This window comes from Meriones unguiculatus (genome assembly GCF_030254825.1).
Source record: "Meriones unguiculatus strain TT.TT164.6M chromosome 13 unlocalized genomic scaffold, Bangor_MerUng_6.1 Chr13_unordered_Scaffold_44, whole genome shotgun sequence".
In the NCBI taxonomy this organism is placed as follows: Eukaryota; Metazoa; Chordata; class Mammalia; order Rodentia; family Muridae; genus Meriones; species Meriones unguiculatus.
In genome coordinates, this window is record NW_026843651.1 from 3,039,254 (window position 1) to 3,055,649 (window position 16,396).

The following is a 16,396-nucleotide window of genomic DNA, read 5'->3' on the forward strand; positions in this document are numbered from 1 at the left end:
ATCTGTTTCGGTCTCCCGGGCGCCGCCTCCACCCTCTTGGGCTCCGCCTCCGCCCCGGGCTCCTCCTCCGCCCCACTAGGCTCTGCCTTTCCTACCCGGGCTCCGCTTCTCTCCTCCCCCGGGCTCCACCCTCACCTCCCAGGGCTCCGCCTCCCGCCTCCCCCGGGCTCCGCCCCCGTCCACGGGCTCCTCCCCCGCCTCGGCCTCTGGCCTCCACCTCCGCCCCCAGCAGCCATACATCGGGCCAGGTGGTGATGGTCCTGGCATCTCGGCTGGGAGGAGGGGAGGAGAGAGGGTTGGGTCCCGCGGTGGAAGAGCGGCGGGTCCACGGGTGTCGGCCTGCGTAGTGCAGCCGAGCCTGGCTGGCTGTGGGCGTGTGTGAGGGACCCGCAGGATGGCGGTCGCGGGGTGAGGCCAGGGCTGTGAGTTGGGGACTAGCGGGCTGGGCGGGTCGGGAGAGCCTGCCAGAGTGAGTTCTGCCAAGAGCATCTGTGGGGCCTGTTGGTACCCAGGACAGCGCCCTTGGGCAGCCGGGGTTGGGAGCACGCTGTGCGGAGTTCCTAGGGATACACTTGTGCCCTGCATCCTGAGGAAGAGTGATGCTGGGTGTAGACGTCCCGGAAAGGAAGAGTCCAGTGCTGCCTCCTGACTGCCCTGGGGCTCGTGGGGGGGGGGGGGGGGAGCTTGGACATCCAGGTCGAAAGAAAGCAGGGTACTTGGAAAGTCCACAGGATCCATGCACATTTCTAGAAACATTGTTTGAGGACCTATGTGCAGGCATTCCAGAACGAAATGACTCTTCATAAGTAAAGACAGCCACTGCAGGTGCTCTCTCTCACTTAGCTTCCACGTGATTTGAGTGTTCTGTTTATTTGTCAGAGAATTCTTCATAAGGAACAGTTTGGCGGATACACTGCTGTTTATACTTTGATGGACTTGCACAACCAGGATACACTGCTGTTTATACTTTGATGGACTTGCACAACCAGGAGTATACAGGGTTCACACAGGCTTACTTTTCTATTTGCATCTCTTTGCATTGCTATGTATAGATAAGCAGGATGTAATAACAACATTACTGTAGAGCTGGGGAAACCTCCTTTATTTCAGGTTAATTTTACTTTGACCCTTGCAAGGAATTTTAGCTACCAGCCCCGTAGCCCCTTGTCTCAGGAGGTGCTTAGGTTGTGTTTTGATGATTGTTAGTCATTGGTAGCACTAGGGTACTAATGTTCTTCTCATCACTTTTTATTATTTATTCATCCCTAAGAATTTGTTTAAGAGAAGGGATCCTTCACATTTTTTTCTCCCTACTACCTAATTGAGGTCACTTAAGGGAACAGCTTCCAGGTTGGTGAGATGGCTCAGCAGATAAAGGCTCTTGCTGGGCATGCCTGGAGACCTAAGTTCGATCCCTGAATTCATGAAAAGGTAGAAGGCAAGAAGTGATTACACACAGTTGTGTTCGGAACTTCCTATGTGTATGTGTTTGCATGCTTTACCTGCATCATGAACACAAACACAAACACAAACACACACTAAAAAAAGAAGACATTGGGCTGTATTTTGAGAATCTTCTTGCTCCATAATGACATGTCATTTCAATTGTCTTACAGACATAGTCTTATCACACTGCCAGTGTGGGGAATCAATTTTGTTTTTAATGCTGTTAAGTTTTTAGTAACATTGTTCTTCCCCCTACAACAATTTTATTTATGTATGTATGTATGTATGTATTTATTTATTTAGACAAATTCTCTCTGCAGAGCCCTGAATGTCTTGGAATTCCCTATGTAGACGAGGCTGGCCTTGAACATACAGAGATCTGCCTTCCTCTGCCTCCCAAGCGCTGAAGTTAAAGACCATTCCGAGTTTCCCCATAACAATTTTGAAACAAAATTTGAAAAAAGTACCAAGTATGGTACACAGTTAATTACTGTTTTACTTTGGACATTTGAGAGCAAGTTGCTGACCTTATGCCCTGCCACTCTGAATGGTTTACTGTCAGTTTTATACAATCAAGAACCTTGTCCTACATAAGGTTCAGTCTCTATGAGGCCCCATGGTCCCAGATTAGCTGGCTATGTAGGTCTTATTGTGGTGTCCTCCCCCTCCTTCCTCTAACTCTTCCACAAGACTCCCCAAGTTCTGCCTAATGTATGTTTGGGTGTAAGTCTCTGCAACTGTTTCCATTAGCTGCTGGATGAAGCCTCTCAGATGACCGTTATGTTAGTTTCTTCACTACAAGCATAGCAGAGTATTACTGATAGTGTCAGAAGTTGGGTATCTTCATGGGTTGGGTCTCAAGTTGTGCCAGTCATTGGTTGGCCATTTCCTCCATCTCTGTTCCATCTTTTATCCCTGCATATCTTGTAGGCATACAAATTTGGGTCGAGGGTTTTGTGAGTTGATTGGTGTCCCCTTCCCTTCACTAGCTACAGGATGTGTCCACTTCAGTCTCAATATCCCTGCTGCTAGGAGTCTCAGCCAGGGTCACCCCCATATCTTCCCAGTTCCCTTCAAAATTCTAGTTCTTTGTCTTGTCTCAGAAATGCTCCAACACCAATTTCCCCTTTCTCCTAGCCCTTTCACCGCTATACATTCCCCATAGCTGATCCCTCCTGCTTTTCCTCTCTTCACTCCACTCTCCCATCCATTTCCTCTCTCCCTCCACTTCCCATGTTTGTGATGTCTATTTTATTTCCCCTTCTTAGTCAATTCAAGTATTCTCTCTTGATCGTTCTGAGTCACTTAGTTGATTTGGGTCTGTCAGTTCTACCATGCTTATCCTGTACTATATGGCTAATATCCCAGGTTAGTTATTTTTGTAGACTGTCTCTTAGCTCTCTGTGCTCTCATGGATTGATATGTATACTTGGGCAAGGGTATTACAACAGTGGTGCACCCTATGTCTTGTTAGGTGGTACACACTTTCATTTTCAGTGTCTGCCAGGCTTTTCTATTAGAGAGTTAATACCCTGCACCCCATGAGTACCTTGGAACTCGGTGTCTTGGTATTTATCAGAATGTTAATGCATTTGCCATTCACTTACATCAATATGGATTCATGATTTATGTGTCTTCTGTAGTGGACTGTACTGTTATTGTTTGTTTTACTCTTCTGGGGCTGCTCTGACAAATGATTTATAAAAAAAAAAAGCCCTACTTTTCACAGTTGGAACCTCCGGGAAGTCTAAAGTTAAAATATGAGGTCTAGATGGGGACATGCTTGTCTACAGTCCTGTTCTCACTTTAATCTCAGTGGCCTAAAGGGCCACAATATGTTATAGGATCTCTTCAATAAGGTTATGAACCTATTTATAAATACTTCACCTCCAAGACCTGAATACCTCCCAAAGATCTCATGCAGTTCTGTTACTTTGGGTCTTAGGACTTCAACATAGGAATTTTGGGAGGACATAGATATTCAAATTATTTTGATGTTTAAATTGTTTTGTTATTTGACCAACAAGAGCTTATATATCTGGCCTCTGTGTTTTTTTTATAAGAATTTTTATTATTTATACAATGTTCTTCTGCCTGCATGTATGCCTGCAAGCTAGAAGAGGGTAATAGATCTCATTTTAGATGGTTATGAGCCACCACATGGTTGCTGGGAAATGAACACAGAACCTTTGGAAGAGCAGCCAGTGCTCTTAACCCCTAAGCCATCTCTCCAGATCCTTCTGTGTGTTTTTGATATGTCCCATTTCCATCATTTTTTTGAGCAGCATTACTTTTTGACCTAAGGTATTTCTGGCATACATACATGCCCATTTCTATAATCTCTATCATCTGTGTGTATGTTGTTGTCCCTATCCCTCCACTGGAATTCATAGCTGGCTATAGAGGTAGCCACTTCAGACTGCATATCCCTCATGCTAAGAGTCTCAGCTAGGGTCACCCATAGACATCCAGGAGCCTTCCGCATACCACCCTGAACATGTCCAATCTTGTCTGGTGTTTTGTTTTTAATACCTGAGTAGTTTTAATACCTGAGTGTAAAAGTACCACATTTTATGTATTCATTCTGTTTTTGAGGGACATTTAGGTTGTTTCCAGATATATAATAACAGCTTTATAAGTAAAGCTGTTATAGACATAGTTGAACAAGAGTCTTTTGGAATGGGATTGTTGGGTCTTGTGGTAAGACTATTTAAGTTTGCTGAGAAACCACCAGACTGATTTCCACAGTAGTTGTACAAGTGTGCATCCCCACCAGCAACAGGAGTGTTTCCCTTCTTTCACATCTTTGCCAGCATGCACTGTCTCTTGAGTTCCTGATCGTAGGTTCTGACAGGTGTAAGATGGAATATCACTGCTTCTCAGCCATTAGAGATCCCTGATGAATATTTTGTATTTTGTTCTGTACCCAATTTTTAATTGGATTATTTGGTTTGATGGTGTTTAATTTCTTGAGTTCTTTATATATTTTGGTTATTAGCTCTTTGTCAGAAGTAGAGTTGGTGAATATCTTTTCCAATTCTATCTGATGCCATTTTGTCTTCTTGACAGTGTCCTTTGACATGCAGCTTTTCCATTGCATGAGCACCCATTTATTAATTGCTTATTTTAGAGCCTGAGATGTTAGTGTTCTCTTCAGAAGCTTGTCTCTTGCACTGATGTGTTCAAGAATATTTCTACTTTCTCTTCTGCTAGATTTAGTGTATCTCGTTGTTTGTTGAAGTTTTTTATCTGCTTACATTTGAGTTTTATTCAACATAAATATTTGCATTCTTCCACATGCAGACAACCAGTTAGCTCCACACCATTTGTTGAAGTTCCCCCACCACTACCACCACTGTATAGCTTTGTTTTCTTTGTCAAATATCAAGTGTCTGTAGGTGTGTGGGTTTATTTTGGGGGTCTTCAGTTTAATTCAATTGATCAACCTCTCTGTTTTTATGCCAGTATCATGCAGTTTTTTATTACTAATGCTCTGTAGTACAGTTTGGAATGAGGGATGTTGATACCTCCAGAATTTCTTTTATTGTATAGGATTATTTTAGCTAATGTGAATTTTTAATTTTTCCACATGGAGTTGAGAAGTGCTCTTTCAAGGTCTATAAAGAATTGTGTTGGGATTTTGATAGCAATTTCATTGAATCTGTAGATTGCTTTTGGTAAGATGGTCAGTTTTACTATGTTAATCCTAAGGATTGATCCATGAGCATGGGAAATGTTCCCACTTCCATTTTTTTCTTCATAGACTTAAAATTCTTGTCATACATTTCTTTCACTTGCTTGGCTAGAGTTACAGCAAGATATTTTATTTTATTTGTGTCTTTTATGAAGGACACTGTTTCCATAATTCCTTTCTTGGCCTGTTATTTTTTTGTATACAGGAAGACTACTGATTTGTTTTTTAATTTAATTTTGTATCAACCACTTTGCTGAAGGTGTTCATTAGCTGTAGGAATTTTCTGGTAGAATTTGGGGGGTCACTTATGTATACCATCACGTCATCTGTGATTAGCAATAGTTTGACTTCTTACTTTCCAGTTTATATCCCATTAAGCTCCTTTAGTTATCCTATTGCTTTGCTAATTTTGTCTGTACAGCTGTCTTTGTACATATAAACTCACAAAAGATTATTCCTCCATCAATTTTGATTCATACCTTTGCTGACTAGAACATCTTGGCTAACAGTTATGAAGTCTCAGGAGTAAAAGTATATCTTTTTATTTTCTTCTGATGCTAAAGTTTATTTCAGTTTGGTATTATTTTAATAGGCTTGCACTTTTGTAAGTTATTTGATCTTTCTCAATTCAAATTTAATACTATTTTTTGTGTTTCTACTATTTTAAGTATAATACATTGTTAAAGTTCACATGTTAATCTCTTTCTCTCCCTCTCTCTATCTGCTTTGGCATGTTTCAGGTTAGGATCTGGGACAGGATGAAGATTCCCTGTGTGCTTTATCACTTGGGTCACCATGCAACTTACCAGGAAGGATGACTGAAAGGAAAAAGAAGTGGGGAAGGGTGAGAAGGCCAAGATTTATTTTCTAGGATTAGGGACCAGCTACACTTTTGCTAATGAGGAAAACTAAAGCTGACTACATATATTTTTTTTTACTCTGACAAAAATTGTAAAGCATCTTCTAGGCAAACCTGATCTGAGATTAGTTCCTCTGAAGGAGCAGGCTTCTGCAGAGACCTCCAAGTTAGATCCCAAATCTACTCACGTATTTGTGAATTGATAAGAAAAGGAAAGAGGAAATTAACAAAACAGCATCCATACATAAGTGCTTAATGGAAATGGTGAATAAAATTAAAACCTTAAAGTTCAATTTTGACAAATTTTCACAAGTTTACATACAATAATGATGTTGCTTTTAACTAGCATCTCCTCTGTAGAAACTGCAGCAAGTTCAGGGTGCTGGTTCCCAGGTATCTACCTGTGCACACACATAGACAAACAATCAGACATATAGACATGTTCATATTCCTAAACACATCACATAGATGATATAAATGGGGCTCCTTACATACAAGTGACATACCCTCATGTAAAACACGTACAAGATACAGGCAGATGGACTTATTTACATATATGATTCTCAAGGATGAATCAAATTCTATCAGGCTCCACCCTAACAGGCTTCTACACGGTGGTTTTCTACCACCAGGCTTCAACCCTCATTTATTGTCTGGTTATCGTATTATACTTCAGAGACAAATAAATTACCTCATAGTAAAAGGGCATTTAATTACAAAAACAGATGAATTCTAAATACAACAGGTTATATATGTTAAAACTAAACATTTCTTATCTATGTATCCATTACATGCATTCATAGTGAGCTCAGAATGACAAAGGGTGAAAAAGGTCTAAAAGTTACAAGAATATGTCTTTTCAATTAGGACTGACCTGGCTACACATTTTCAGCCATCTCTATTTTACAGTGAATTCAGAACAATAACTTTCTCTGTCTGTCATTCTAACAAACAAAATTAATTTAAAATGACAATATATTTTGTCATTACTTGACAAGGTATGAGGAATTACAACAATATAGTTTGTATTTAAAGACCTTAATATTTATTTTTAATTTAGACATTTCATGGTAGCCCCATTATATTTTGGGTTCATGGAAATTATAAACCCGCATACCTATATTTATGTTGTATACCAGGAATCACGTTATCATCTGGAGTAAAGGCTATCTGTGGTCACGAATATGCCTCATACCTGTTCCTAGTGCACAAAGGTATTTATTGCAGACATAAACTTGCTAAAATGGTTTTGGAAGTTCTAAAGCAATATAACTTTAAAATTGTTTGAATCAAATCAGGAATTTCATAATCAAGAACTAATCCATCTATACAGCAGTACATCTTCAATAACATCATTTAGGAAGTTGTTGTTTTTTTTTCAGTCAGAATAGGTAAATACCCAGAAAGCGACAAATCACACCATACCAGATTTTAGAGAGATTCAGGAGGGCAAAAATGATGGGGTTGTCAGAGGTTGGACTAAATTCTGGGGTGAATCATGGTACAGATATAACATAATACCAGAAAACTCTCATACCTACTGAACTTCCCTAAACAAATGGTTCTTGACATCATGTCAGAGGCTAGAAGCATTTCTGGGCTGCATCACAATACAGATGCAAAATGCCAACTCACCTTCTAGAAGGCCCACTTGCCTAAAGAGCTGCTTTTACAGAGTGGATCCTGATGATAGATTCTGGAGAATTTATCTTATAATCTCGTGTAATTGGCATTATGTAATTCACTCAGAACTTCTTAGGCATCAGTTTTATAAGCTTTTGGAAATTTTCTTCAATATTTTTACTGAATATACTTTCTGTGCCTTGGCTGATGTTTTCTTCTCCTCTTTTTATAATCATAAGTTAGGGATTAAGTATTTTCTTGGTATGCCAAAGTCTCTTATCCTCCATGCATATGTGCTTTTAAATTTCACATTTTCAACATCTGCTTTGATATTCTGCTGGGTAATCCAATTGGTAATACCAATCCATGAGTATTGGAGGTCTTTAATATCTCTTGGGTATTAAAGCAGATGCTGAGACTCATAGCCAAACTTTGGGCAAAGTGCAATGAATCTTATGAAAGAAGGGGGAGCTAGAAAGACCTGGAGGGGACAGCAGCTCCACAAGGACAAAACAGAACCCCTCCAAAAAATCTGTGCATAGCTGTCTTTTCTGAGACTGATAGTCTAACCAAGGATCATTTATGGATATAACCTAGGACTCCTGCTCAGACATAGCCAATGGCAACTCAGTGTCCAAGTAGTTTCCCTAGTAAAGGGAACAGGGAATGTCTCTGACATGAACTCCGTGGCTGGCTCTTTGACCACCCAACCTGAGGGAGGAGCAACCTTGCCAGGCCACAGAGGAGGACAATGCAGCCAGTCCTGATTAGACCTGATAAGCTAGGGTCAGATGGAAGAGGAGGAGGACCTCCCATATCAATGGACTTGGAGAGGGAGGAAGGGTGGGGTTGGGAAGGAATGAGCGAGGGGGCTACAGCTGGGATACAATATGAATAAACTGTAATTAATATAAAAATAAAAGATTTTAAAAAGTGAATGAATTGTAATTAATAAAAATTAGTTAAAGGAAAAAATAAACTAAAAAGGAAACAAACTACTCATATCACATTGATGTAATATTTCTGACTTCTACAGCAATGAGGTAATAAACATTTCTCATTTCAATTAAAATGTTTCTTATTTTCTGTTATTGAGTATTTTAGTTCTCCTAATTAGCCTTCTTTCCTCAACTCTCTGTTTTCAACATGATCATTTTTGTTAGTGTGGATTTACACTGAGGTTTGTAATTGTGTGTGTCTTTTTGCTTCTGTGATACCTCACTCAAGATAATCTTTTCTAGTTCCCACCATTTTCCTGCAATTTTCATGATTTCCTTGTTTTTAATTGCTGAGTAATATTCCACTCTGTAAATGTACCACATTTTCTGTATCCATTCCTCAGTTGTGGTACATCTGGGTTGTTTCCAGGTTCTAGTTAATAGGGTTGGTGAAGATCTTTTCCCAGTGTGTAGGCTGTCATTTTGTTCTGAGGACAGTGTCCTTTGCTTTACAGAAGATTTTTCTGTTTTCTGAGGTCCCATTTATTGTTTGTTGATATTAGAGCCTGTGCTATTGGTGTTCAATAGATTGGAAAGATCTCCTGTGCTCATGGATTGGTAGGATTAACATAGTGCTAATGGCCATCCTGCCAAAAGCAATCTACAGATTCAATGCAATTCCCATCAAAATACCAACACAATTCTCTACAGAACTTAAAAGAAAAAGTCTCAACTTCATATGGAAAAACAAAAAATCCAGAATTGCCAGAATGATCCTGCACAGCAAAAGATCGTCTGGAGATATCTCCATTCCTGATCTCAAGATACACTACAGAACAATAGTAATAAAAACTGCAGGGTACTGGCATAGAAACAGAATGTTGCATCAATGGAATCAAATAGAAAACCCAGAAATAAACCCACACACCTATAGATACTTGCTTTTTTGACAAAAGAATCTAAAACCATACAATGGAAAAAAAAAAGCACAGCATCTTCAACAAATGGTGCTGGTCTAACTGGATGTCTACATCTAGAAAAATGGAAATAGACCCATATTTACCACCCTGAATAAAACTAAAGTCCAAGTGGATCAAAGACTTCAGCATAAAACCAGACACACTGAATCAGTTAGAAGAAAAATTGGAGAAGAGCATAGAACTCATTGGCTCAGGAGACAACTTCACAACTTCCTGAATTGTGGAAGTCTTACCAGTGATTTTAAATGCTGAACCAGCTCTCCAACAACAATGTTGGTGCCTTGATTTACTCTGTCTGATCTTTGGGATACAGTCTTCATTCAGGTCTCCTTTTTCATGGCTACAGTACAGAACTTCCAATAGTTAGGAAAAGGAATCTACAAAAAAATTCCTCTAACAGTGTCAGTGATCCTGGGTCTCAAGGGTGGATAGGGAAACTGAAAAATTCTAGTAAGACATATTTTATGTATATATGACTCTGGGTCATGTGTGGTTCTTATAGATTCCCTGGGTCTGCGAAGTATAGTTTTAAAGTGTCTGTGTTTATATGAAGAGTTGAGTGACACCCAGAAGAACACAGATTGAGAAAAAGTATAAATGAATATGTTTTAACTTTACTCTCATACTTGAATTTGACAGATATGAAAGTAAGACTAGTGTTAACATAGCCTGCTCTCCTAGCTTCTGATGAGGACATGGTGCACAGTGCTGCACTGTTGCACCTTAAAAGTCAGGAAATGAGCTTATATTTCACAGTCAGTCCCATCTGTTTACTAAAGAACTTATATTTCTCTTCAATTGTCATCTCTAAATAATTGTGAGAAAATAGTTTGCTGTATCTTATGTTCTTCTTAGATTATTATAACTGTATGAGTAATAAACTGATTATATTTTCAAAATCACTCTCTTCATACCTTGTAACAATGATTTTTTGTCAGAAAATCTATAGAACAAAAAGACTTAATAGATGCCCACTCCTCTTACCAGGACATTCTCTCAAGCCTACGAGTTTAAGTCTCATAGTTATTCTGCATCAAAGGATCTTGTTGAAGAATTTCTCAATAAACTCCATATTATACGCATTTAGTGCTCTAAGGGAGGATCAACTTTGAATTGATTGAGACATGGGTTTGATCTATTATCCAGAATTGCACAGAACTTTGGTTTACTCAGAAACAAGTTTCCCTGCGCCTTTTCATTACATATAGTCTTATAAGAGATAGGTTCTATCTCTTATGTAGTCATTGCAAATTGTTAATCTGAAAAAGAAAGGAAGTCATAACAAGCCACAGTATGGCCAGCTAACATATCTTTTTGTAGTGCTTTTATAATTGTTATGTCATTTGAGCTTCTGTTCACTCAAAACTCAACCATCCTTTCTTAGGGAAGTCAATTTATTTTAGGGGTCCTGCTGTCCTTACCATATCATAATACATAGTATATTTATTGACCTAAACTCCTAGTGGCTAAGGAATAGATCCCTGGGAAGAATCGCTTTCCTCAATATAGTATGTGAAAATACAGACTGTGAAAGCTTAATATTATTGGATGTTTTACAGAACTGAGTAGTATCTCTCTCTCTCTCTCTCTCTCTCTCTCTCTCTCTCTCACACACACACACACACACACACACACACACACAAATGTTTTCAAAGCAGGCTAAGGAGTAGATGGACACTGATACTGATCAAAATGCAGGAATGGAGGACACCTCTACTTAGTGACTAACCCAGGATGAAAGAGTAGTGTAGGACTATGGAAGTTCAAATCTCAGAATATAAACAGGGAACTTGATTTCTGCACTGAAATGAAGTAAATTATTTAGAAGGAAAGAAAGCATCAGGACTATTGGCTTTTCCAAAGTGGGAAATGAGCTGATTTTGTTGAGTGTGGACATCACAGCCATTTGAAGATACAGATGTATGTATCATGGAAGACTATCTGAAAGACTTATACTTATTAGGAAGAGTCAATTCCACTGGCTGTCTTTGATTTGGAAAAGCATTGTCCTCTTATTTTGCTGTGTATGCACAACATGTGCATTTTCAGGCCTTGCTCTGATCTAGGATGCCTTCACCAGGCAAACTTGTCATATGAAAAGTTTCTTGCTTCAAACTTGGCCAAAACACCCCAATTAGGAAGTTGATCCCTGAGCTCTTACTGTCTATTTTCTTTGCTGAAATCATGGTGCCTGTGGCTAGAGAAGATTCAAAACATATTTTCCTACTTGTTTTCAAGCAGAACACAGGACCTCAGATGCAGAGCCTAAGGGCAGAGTTTCAGAACTCTCAGTGGCAGTGGAGGAAGTGTCAGGAAGAACTTAGGGTGATTAGTGTGACAGCTGAACTCATTAACAAAGTGAGAAACACACGTTCCCAAACACTTGAGCTTAATATATACCTACTGGACATAGTTAGAGCTGTATGCACCAGTCTTATGGCTGGGCATATGTGCTTGTTAATACGATGATCTGGGTTTTTATCTTCGATTTCCTGTATATTCCCAATTTTGTGTGTGCCTTTACTGACAATGAATGCTATGGAAAAATCGAGGAAGATTTTCACCGTGAAGGAGATGTGATGCTTGGTGCATTTTTCCCTCTTCATATTGCTTATACAACCAAAACCAGTCTAAAGGAAATCTATTTCCAAGACTTTTATGTAGAGTAAGTATAATTATTCATTTTAAAAGTTCAGAATTCTGTGACTTAAATGATGTATGAATTAAATCTTCCTTTTTTTCACAATATTTTCCATGATCAAGTATGTTCAAGTATATTTTCATGTGGACTTATTTACCTCTTTCAAAGGAAAAATGATAATTTTTATGTTATTTAGTTTGCTTTCCTCTTATGCTTTTGGAACTTCCTGATTTTTTTTATCATGCTTGTAATGGAAAATGATTTGAATATTTTTGGAGATATGTTTTTAGAGTATGGATAATTTTACCTAAGTACAACATGATAAAGAAAGCTTCTGGGCTTTCTTTAAGTCCAGATATGCTCTTGTAAGAAGAAATGATGCCACTGAATGTAGAGACTCCTGAGTGCCTGCAATGTTGCTAAAGTGACAATATTGTCTATGTTACACACAGTTGATTTTACAGCATATCTGTCACCACTTTGGGTACAGTACATCATTTTGGGAGTACTTTTTCTCAACATATAACTTTTTCTATGTCATATTCTTTGTTTTGCATATCAGTGTTTCCTTGCTATTTTTTTATTATCAGACTGATTTTAATATGTTTACCTGTTTGCCATATGTTTCCAGTGCATTGGTTCCAATTATATGGTTGTGCACATTAAAATGCTCATTATGTGAGAGTGGCCACTTAAGACTGTTTTTACTGTAGCTTTTCAGAAGTATGCAAGTTTAAGGAATAATGTCAGAAAAGTCAGATTTCCCTAGAGAAATATTCAATTGTATCTCTTATAGAGGAAATAAAGGGTGCTTATCTAATACAGACATCATAAATCTCTATGAATAAATTAAAAAGACCATGAAATAGAGCAATAGAACTTGTAAATATATGAATACACAGGAAATTGATAGAAAGACAATAGGTATTTACAACATTAAATATAGTTATGAAGGTGAATTGTGCTCAGTGTGACATTACATATTTGTTAAAACCTTGGTGGGATGCTAAGTAAAATAAAACAAGGACAGTGAAGTAAGAAATATGATCAGATGTAAAAAGTTATCAGATATATGAGGGTAATGACACATTTATTTTAAAACAAACACATCAAGGATAGCCACAGATTCAAAATTTTATATGTAGATGCAATAATTTGTAACTCAATAATTATAATCAGCAATTCAAGGTAAATATAAGTTCTTAAGGATCATATTTTCTTTCAAAATCACAAATATGTCTCATAGGCCTAGCAGACTGGGGACTTGGGATGCTGGGTAGAACACATTTACTTCATCATAACTAATACCAATTGTTACTCTCCCTTTCCCCTGCTCTCTGCTTTCAGCAGCTCAGGCCCCAGTGTACTTTTCTCAATCATCGTGTACCAACAAGCCAATATGTGAAAAGACTTTACTTTCAGTTATATGACCCGTGAGCGTCTTGTTGTAATTGATGAATGAAAGGATTGTAACCTTTAAAAAGCAGTTAGCTTTTTATATAGTCAAAATAAAATCAAAGTAATTCACAACCGGAAAACAGTATTTTTACTATAAAATATCATTAATTTCTTTATCCAAACATTTTTCTAAGTACACATACACTAGTTTGTATTATTTTCTCCTGGAGATATATATACGTGTGTGTGTGTGTGTGTGTGTGTGTGTGTACATGTGTGTATGAGCAACTGAAAGTTTTCTACAAGTATGTGTAAAAATCATCCTGGAATTTTTTTCTCCATTTTGACCCTTCCAAATATTTACAGTGAAAATTGTATCTTGAGCATGAGTACATTCCTCCACTCCTGGCTGCAGCCTTATAAATGAGTTCTCTATTTTCATGAATTGCAGTCCTGTGGCCTTTTTTTGTACACAGTCAGAATGGCCATTCATGTCCTTTAAATCCTTTTGTGGAGATCTATAATGTACCTGGCCTGCATTCATTTACCTGAGAAGTACACCTTTGGTGTCTGCTCATCTGTATCCACTGATCCTTCTACATCTCCAAATTGTTCTTTTAACTGGTTCCCCAGTTGTATTTTTCAGCTCCTCTTTTCTCAGATAATTTAATAAAAAATGTAAGTTTTTTTTCAGAGTCTAGCAGAAGTGAGTTCTGATGGCAATCATTGTCACCATTGTTCTACCATTTATTGTTCAACCAGTTATCTCAAAATCTTACTTACAGAAATAGAGGTGAATTCAGAACTGTGTAGATTACTTAGTAGATTACTTTTCTCTTATAATTTAGAGATTATAAGAGTATTACATTGTATTATGTTGCAAATTTATTTACTCTAATTAAATAAGTAAACACTTCATGAAGTATTCTCCCATTTTCATAAGATTACCTGCACTCTGACTAAAGTGTGGCTATAAGTCTCAGCCTCTTCTTTGATACCTCAATCAGTACAGTCTCTCAGAGGCCCTTTGTGGTAGGCTCCTGTCATGTTACCTGTCTTCTCCTGCTTCCAAAGTCTATCCTGTTTGTCCTTCTGAATGAGGATTGAGCATCTTCCCTAGGGTCTTCCTTGTTGTTTGGCATTTTTAGGAGTTTAGATTTTAGTATGTTTATCCTTTATTATTATTTACCACTAATGAGTTGAGTATATACCATGTATGTCTTTCTCCTTCTGGGTTACCTAACTCAAGATCATCTTTTCTAGTTCACACCCTTTTTGCCTGGAAATTTCATGATTTCCTTGTTTTTAATTGCTGAGTAGTATTCCAGCATGTAAATGTACCACAATTTCTGTATCCATTCCTCTGCTGACGGACATCTAGTTTTTTTCCAGCTTCTGGTTATTATGAATAGAGCTATTAAGAACGTGGTTGAACAAATGTCCTTATTGAATTGTTGAGCATATTTGAAATGTATGCCTAGGAGAGGTATAGCTGGATCTTGAGGTAGCACTATTCCCGATTTTCTGAGAAAGTGCCAGATTGATTTACAAAGTGGTTGTACAAGTATACATTCCCACCAGAAATGGAGGAGTGTTCCCCTTTCTGCACATCCTCTCCAGCATGTGTTGTCACTCAAGTTTTTGATCTTAGCCATTTTCATGGTTGTAAGGTGAAACTCAGGGTTGTTTTGATTTGCATTTCCAGATAAATAAAGATTTTGTGCATTTAAAAAATATTTCTCTGGCATTCAATATTCCGTTATTGAGAATTCACTGTACCACATTTTTAATTGGATTACTTGGTTTGTTGGTATTTAACTCTTACATTCTTTATGCATTTTGGATATTAGCCCTCTGTCAGATATAGGGTTGTTGATGATCCTTTCCCAATCTGTATGTTGTTTTGTTCTGACAACAGTGATACTTGCTTTACAGAATCTTTTTAGTTTCATGAGATCCCATTTATGAATTGTTGATCTTAGAGCCTGTGCTGTTGTTATTCTTTTCTGGAAGGTTGTCTCCTGTGCCAATAATTTCAAGGATCCTCCCCACCTTTTCTTCTTACAGATGTAGTATGTATGGTTTTATGTTGAGGTCTTTGATCCACTTTGACTTTATTTTGCAAAGGGTGATAAATATGGGTCTTTTTGCATTTTCTACATGTACACATGCAATTACAACAGGATCGTTGGTCAAAGATGCTATATTTTTTTCCATTGTATCATTTTGGGATCTTTGTCAAAATCAAGTATCCAGAGCTGTATGGGTTTATTTCTGGGTCTTCCGTTTGATTCTATTGATACACCATTCTATTTCTATGCCAGTAACATGCAGTTTTTATTAGTGTGTTATAGTTCATCTTGAGATCAGGGATAGCGATACCTCCAAGATGATCTGTTATTATACAGGATTGTTTTAGCAATTCTGTTTTTTTTTCATATGAGATTGTGAATTGTTCTTTCAAGATTTGTAAAGAATTGTGTTGGTATTTTGAAGGGAATTGCATTGAATCTGTACATTGCTCTTGGCAGGATAGTCATCTTTACCATGTTAATCCTAACAGTCCTTGAGCATGGGAAATCTTTCCATCTTCTGATATCGTCATATATTTCCTTCTTCAAAGACTTCAAATTATTTTTTTCATGGAAGTCTTTCACACGCTCTGATTCTGTAGAAATTTAGAAAAAAAAACGCAGAAATTTGTCTCATGTATGATCTTTCCTATTAATTTTTTGTATGTTTTGTTACTGTTATTATCCTAATGAAAACATTGTAAATTAACCACATTTAAGAGCATCAGCTGCTTTTCCAGAGAAG